At 35.6% G+C, this 6,580-nt stretch overlaps 1 long non-coding RNA gene across 1 annotated transcript; it reads left to right on the forward strand.

Annotated features, from left to right (window-relative positions):
• Positions 1–1,939: 1,939 nt before the first annotated feature.
• On the forward strand, positions 1,940–3,965 carry LOC110711228. The gene is made up of 2 exons (XR_002509308.1): positions 1,940–2,022; positions 3,212–3,965. It is a non-coding gene; the product is annotated as an uncharacterized LOC110711228 (long non-coding RNA).
• Positions 3,966–6,580: the final 2,615 nt, after the last annotated feature.

Raw genomic sequence — 6,580 nt, forward strand, 5'->3', positions numbered from 1 at the left:
CGATAATGTTTTATATGGTATTGCACGTTATGAAAATTATCTTTATGTGCTTTCATTAGACAAACAAGTTTATAATGTTTATAATACTACCAAGAAATCTAAGACCATTAAGTCAAATCAGACGTACTTGTGGCATTGTCGTCTTGGCCACATTAACATCAAATGCATCAAGAAACTTGTATACGAAGGTGTTCTTGACTCATTCGATTTACAATCGTTTGAGATTGCGAAGGATGTTTATTAGGCAAGATGATAAAGCAACAATTCTCCAAATTGGGAGAAAGGGAAGGTGACTTGTTTAGCCTAATACACACCGATGAATGTGGACCAATGAGCTCTACCACAAGAAACAACCATTGATATTTTATCACCTTCATAGACGACTATAGTAGATATGGATATGTCTACCTTATGTCGCACAAATCTGAATCATTTGAAAAGTTCAAAGAATTTCAGAGTGAAGTTAAAAATCAGCTTGGCAAGAAAATAAAATCCCTTCGATCAGATCAAGGTGGTGAATACTTGAGCCAAGAATTTGATGATCATCTTAAAGAAGAGGGTATACTTTCAAAATTGACACCTCCAGGAACTCCACAATGGAACATAGTATCCGAAAGGAGAAATCGAACCTTGCTGGACATGGTACGATCAACAATATGTATTAGTGATCTTCCTATCTCTTTCTTGGGACACACACTTCTAACCACAGCGCTAACACTAAACCGAGCTCCATCAAAAACTGTAGAAAAGACTTCATACAAGGTATGGACGAAGAAACCTCCTAGGTTGTCTTTTCTAAATATATGGGGATGCGAAGCATATGTCATGAAATTAATTTCTGACAAACTTCACCCCAAATCTGACAAGGTTTTCATTGTGGGCTACCCAAAAGAAACCAAAGGGTATAAATTCTACAATAAATCCGAGAAGAAAGTGTTTGTTGCTTAAGATAGTGTCTTTTTGGAGAAGGAACACCATTCTAAAATGACAAGTGGGAGGAAAATCAAACTCGATGAAATTCAAGAGGACGAGCATCAAAATTAGATTGACAGTCAAAGTGCTCAAATAGCATTTGTTGACGCTGGTGAAAATGTGCAAAATTAAACCGACAATGCAAATGTTTAGACCGTTACCCTGCGTAGGTCGTAGAGGCTAAGGTCTCAACCTGAAAGGTGTCTTGGTATTGTATTAACCGAGAATCAGGACATCCTAGTAATGCAGGGAGACGAATCGGCAACCTAGAAGCAAGCGATGGCCAGCACTGACTCTTCTAAATGGCTTCCATGTTTGAAAATCAAGTCTGGGACTAGGTTGGCTTACCCGAGGGTTACCCACCTATTAAATGTAAGTGGATTTTCAAAGTGAAAACTGATGGGTCACTACTACAAATCCCTTGCTTTTTGGACGCTATTGGTTCGACGCTGTGTATGGGGTGTCAACGGAAAAATAAATTTCCGCTTTTTTCGACGCTTTTATGTGTCGAATCAATTTCTTGGCATTAAAAAGCGTTGATAACTTCGTATGGTTTGCACGTGACACAAGTATTAGAAACCGCCTTATATCCACGAGTATACCCATAGTCCCACACGCATAACACACATACAATCTCTCTCTCTCTCTCTCAGATCTCGACACTTCAACACAAATTAACCCTAATTGTTATTTTTTCCTTCATTTTTATACGATCTCAGTTCATCTGTTGATCAAATCGCTGCGGATTAAATGGAAGCCATGATATAATTTCCTTCCTCTCCTTGTTAATTTCTTCAATTTAAGGTAATTTCATTCTTCTCCTCATCACTTTCCAGGATTTTGTGCTAAAATACCGTTCTGATTTAATTTGTTATATTTGATTGTTGTGAAATAGCATTGAATTTCTTGATAATCTATTCAATATTTTCATCCACTGAAACAAATTTCTCCTTTTCACATTCCATTTCCCATAAACTCCAATTTCGCTGGTTTTTGTTCAACTCCATCTATGTCACCTTCGTCATCGCCGGTGCTTTCGTTGGTGAACGGGTACGCTTTCTTCGACATTCTTTGATTTCAAATTTCTTTCCTGGTTTTCTATTCTGATTTGATTTGTTGTTCTTCCATGTTTGTGCTTTGTAATTGTTGCGGTTTTTTTTTTATTTGTAATTTGTAATTTAGTTTGATGATTTGTGAGTTTTGGATCTGATTTAACTAATTGTATAATGATGTGAGGATCAATTTTGATATTTGCAAAAATTCCTCAACTCTACCATAGGAGGTATATTAATTAAGGATTAGGGTAAAGCGGATATACAATATCTAAGGTATTAAGTTAGCCAATAACTTTATCTTATAATTAGGAATTACCCTCTACGATCAGGTGTCAAGAAAAGAAGGGATTTGTAAAACTCCTGTACACCGTATTATCTTTCTAGGATTTAAATCTCGATATTTAAAATCCTTTAGTTGGAGGATTTGTTGGAATATTCAAAATTTAGAAAGTACTTAATTAGTCCATGAAGCAATATAAGGTCAAACAGTAAGTTTAATGGTTTAGGCACAAAGCACCAAAGAGCATTTTTCCAGTTCTGTTGTGCCAATTTGTCAAACACTCAAACTGCTTTCGTTGAGTATTTGCCTTTTGGTTGGAAGATAAGATAATATACAAATGATGTTGATGTTGTTAGTCAGCAACTCATCTGATTATGCCTTTCTAGTTTGGTGTTTGATTGATATGGACTGTCAATACATAACTTGTTTCTAACGCTAAAGAGTATGCAGTAAATGGATGCAGAAAGTTTTTTCCGAGTGATAAAAATGGAGCTGATCTTATCCTTGTTTGCATTGTATGTGGTTGCCACCGTGACTTGTGTTTCCATGTTACATTATATGTAGAATGCAATGAGAGGTGACTACAATTTATATGATGCGTATTTGGTGTAAAATGGGGGTTATTTTGTCCATTTTCTAAAATAAGCATTATACTTATGTTGCTAAGACTCGGATATGAGTGTCTAGCCTAACTGAAGTTTCAGGTGTAAAGCTGCAAACTTCCATCACTTATTCCCCTAGTTCCCTTTCTCCATTAAAAAGAAATGTATTCTTTGCACATTGTTTAATTCATTGCAGTTTTCATGCATTGTGATTTTGATTTCTCCAAACTTCTTTATATGCTTCTGCATAATCTACTATCAATGACGCTGACTTGATGAGTTTCTTGCATATTGTGAACCAGATGAACACCAGAGCCATACTACTGTCGTCGCATCTAGAGATATTTAAGTTCTACGGTAGGAAACGTTTTGATTTTGAAGCATAAGTGTCTTAGTCCTGTTTTAACATTTCATTATGGTGCTAAAATTTTCTACTTTCAGCTTACTCTAGTTTAGTTTTGAGTTATTTTAATGAATACTACGTCACTTTAATTGTCTTGGATGATGATATACTTTGTTAAAATGTTCTTTTTTTTAGTACCCTGAGCGTTCCAAAATAACTCAAAATCGACATAATGTTTCTAACATCATCACTTTTTGATGTTTCTACAATTCAAGGTTGATCTCCAACATAGCATAGCTATTTGCCTAGTGCTTTAAAAGGTGAATCCTTCAGTCCTTCCCGATAAGGTAACTTGTAATCGGCTGGTTAGACCTTTAGTTAATTTTTTTTTTAATTAATGTGCAGCTGGTGAATTGACGGAGGCTTCCTCTTTACAGGAATTATAATAGTGAATTCATTAAACCATTTTTAAGTTTTGTCCTTAGCCTTGATGTTATTCATCTAAGTTTACTTGAACTGAGATATTTTGCTTATAATTTGTAGTAATATTGTGTTGTAATAATTAAAATTATGCATTTTGTCTCTCTAGCTGTTTTTTCCCTTGTATTTTATATTTTGAAGTTACTTTTTGTATACTAATGATTTTATGACATAGCTTAAGCTATATCAGAGAGAAATAGAAATGAATTATGTGGATATCTATCTGAATGGAATATCCCATATATTGTCATGGTAATGCATCTCCATTGTTCAACTAGATTTTTTCCATAAATATTTCTCACCATCCTTTGTTTCTTCTAAACATCAATATCATCAAAATTAGAACAATAAGTTGTATAAATATTGTTGTTGTTGCTGCAGGATTCTGACCACACGGTTGTGTTGACCACAATATCAGTGCTGTTTTTAATCCACGATGTTGTTGTTGCCTTTCTCCCCAAGATAAACTGAACAACTAGTTCTTGCTTTAGGATTCAGAAACATCAGAGGGTTTGCGATGAATTCAAGGCTAACAATGAGTTATTGGTCGACACTTTGTTTTACGCCCTTTTGCAAGCACATTAAGTAGCAGCTAAATTAGAGATAGGTTGCAATTTTTTTGTAAAGAAATGAGCATATTTGTTCCACTACCACTAGTCACGAATAAAGTGTAACTTTGAAATATAGCGGTTGTATTTCTCATTTCTATGAGATAATTTAATTGTACATATACTATAATATATTTATATATGCAATAAAAAAAAACTGCCATAAATTTTCTTTCTCTATTTTATTGGTAATACTAGATTACTAGTACACTTATAATAATAATATACGTGTGAAATAAGAATTTGGACAAGAAAAAGCGTCTCCAACAAAGAAAATATAGACAGAAAAAGCATCTTCAAAATATTAAAATCAGATGTATGAAAATATGGACAAAATAAAGCGTCGCCAATTTAATGATTCTGGCACAAAAAAGCGTCGCTAAAAAGCTACACACATTTGGGATAATGCGCGAAATACGTAATTTTCGATGTTTCGTATATTAGTTAGGACACAAAAAAGCATCGAGAATCTCGACGCTTTTTTGTGTCCCTGAAAATTTTCGACTCACGTATTTTCGACGCTTTTTAGCAGCGTCGAGAATTAATTTTTCGACGGCTTTTAGCGTCGAAAAAAGCCTTAAAAAGCGTCCAGAAAACACGCTTTTTGTAGTAGTGGGTGTCATAAATGGCACCCATTTGATGTGCGTTTAGGTTTTTATTACCTTCTTTTCATGGCTTTCATTCTTAATAAATTCTTAGTTTTATGCTTTTGGTGTTAGTCTTACCTTCCCTCTCTTATTTTGTAGTATTTGTGCATTTCTATGGTTTTTCTAGTCTTTTCTCCTTTATTTGCTCTATTTTTGTGGTTGTAGGTATTGTACGAGGTTTAGGTCTTGATGTTGGTGATTAACTAAGGTGGAGGAAGCTTTTGAAGCAAGCTCATGGCAATTGGAAAGCTCAAGATGCAAGGAAGTGGAAATTCCAGTCTTAGCTCTTGCGCTCTCATGAATATGGGGTGTTGAACCCACCATCATGGTGTTTAGGGACTTCCTACCTTAGTGTTTATCATCATCATAATTGTGCGACCTTAGCGAACGCACGAAGCAGCGAGAAAGTTGGAGAAACCCAAAGATGCGCGGGGGCGCGTAGCACGGGTGCGGGTGCGCAGCCCATGTGCGCGGGCGCGCCACCCCTGCTCGCGCGCCGCCGTACCTCTCTGGGTACTTCCTTGCTCGGTTTTTGTTCGCGCCTCCTATATATACCTTTGTAACCAGATTTTTAAACAAGTTTTTGGAGAAGCTTCATTTTAGATTTTGATCATAATTTTAGCTTAGTTGAGAGCTTCACTCTCTAGTTTTAGGGTTAGTTAAGGAGTAGATTTTAGAGAGAGAAAAGTGAGGAATTTCAATGGTGATTGAGAGATTGAAGATTCAATGGTGACAATTATGTTGGAGATCTTTTCTATTATCAATGAGCATTCTAAGCTCTATCTCATTTTATTGCATTGTTTAATTTCATATTTGTTCTAGTTCGATTTTGATGTTTGATCGTTGATTAGTGTAGTTGTTCTTCATATATTGTTGATTCTTGGTTTATTTAGTTGTTTGTTGATTAGATGATGAAATTAGTGTAGTTGTTTGCTAGGAATTGGGTGAAACTTGTATGATTGATTGAATGTGCTTAATTTGGGGATTGTGTTGATTAATTGTTGAGATTAAAGTGATTAATGGATGTTTGCATGTGTGTAATTCGATTAGGCCTGGAAAGTTATGCTAGATTGCATTGTAGTTTTTAATGGTATGAACCATTGATTTAGGAATTGCAATTGTCGATTGAGCTTGATTAGTGATGCTCCTAGTTAGAGTCTTTCGTAGTTGGTGCTAGTTTAACCTCTTGGAGATAGCTTGTTGTCTCTTTTGATTGAGCTTGCCATTAGTTTTCACAACCATTGACTTGCATGTATTTCCGAGTTCCTACAATTGTCATGACTACTTGTTTATCCCCGTTCCTAGTGCTTTATTTTGTTTGGTTTCTTTGTTTGTTAGTTGTTAGTGTTCTCCTTTTATCTTTGTCTTCGACCTAGCTTAGGCACATAATTGTGAGCGCTTGAACATTACCGCTCTTTTGGGGACCCTTGACATGCCTCTATATTAGTATATAGGTTTGTTAAGTGTTTATAAATTTTGTTTGATCGAGGGAGGATTAGTTTCAACGACCTAGTTCCACCCCTCGTCAAAATGGCTCCATTGCCGGGGAACGGTGTCTATGTTTGAGTGTTTTTGATTGCTTGAGTCTAGTTC

Source organism: Chenopodium quinoa, unplaced genomic scaffold (assembly GCF_001683475.1).
Source record: "Chenopodium quinoa cultivar QQ74 unplaced genomic scaffold, ASM168347v1, whole genome shotgun sequence".
Taxonomy (NCBI): Eukaryota; Viridiplantae; Streptophyta; class Magnoliopsida; order Caryophyllales; family Amaranthaceae; genus Chenopodium; species Chenopodium quinoa.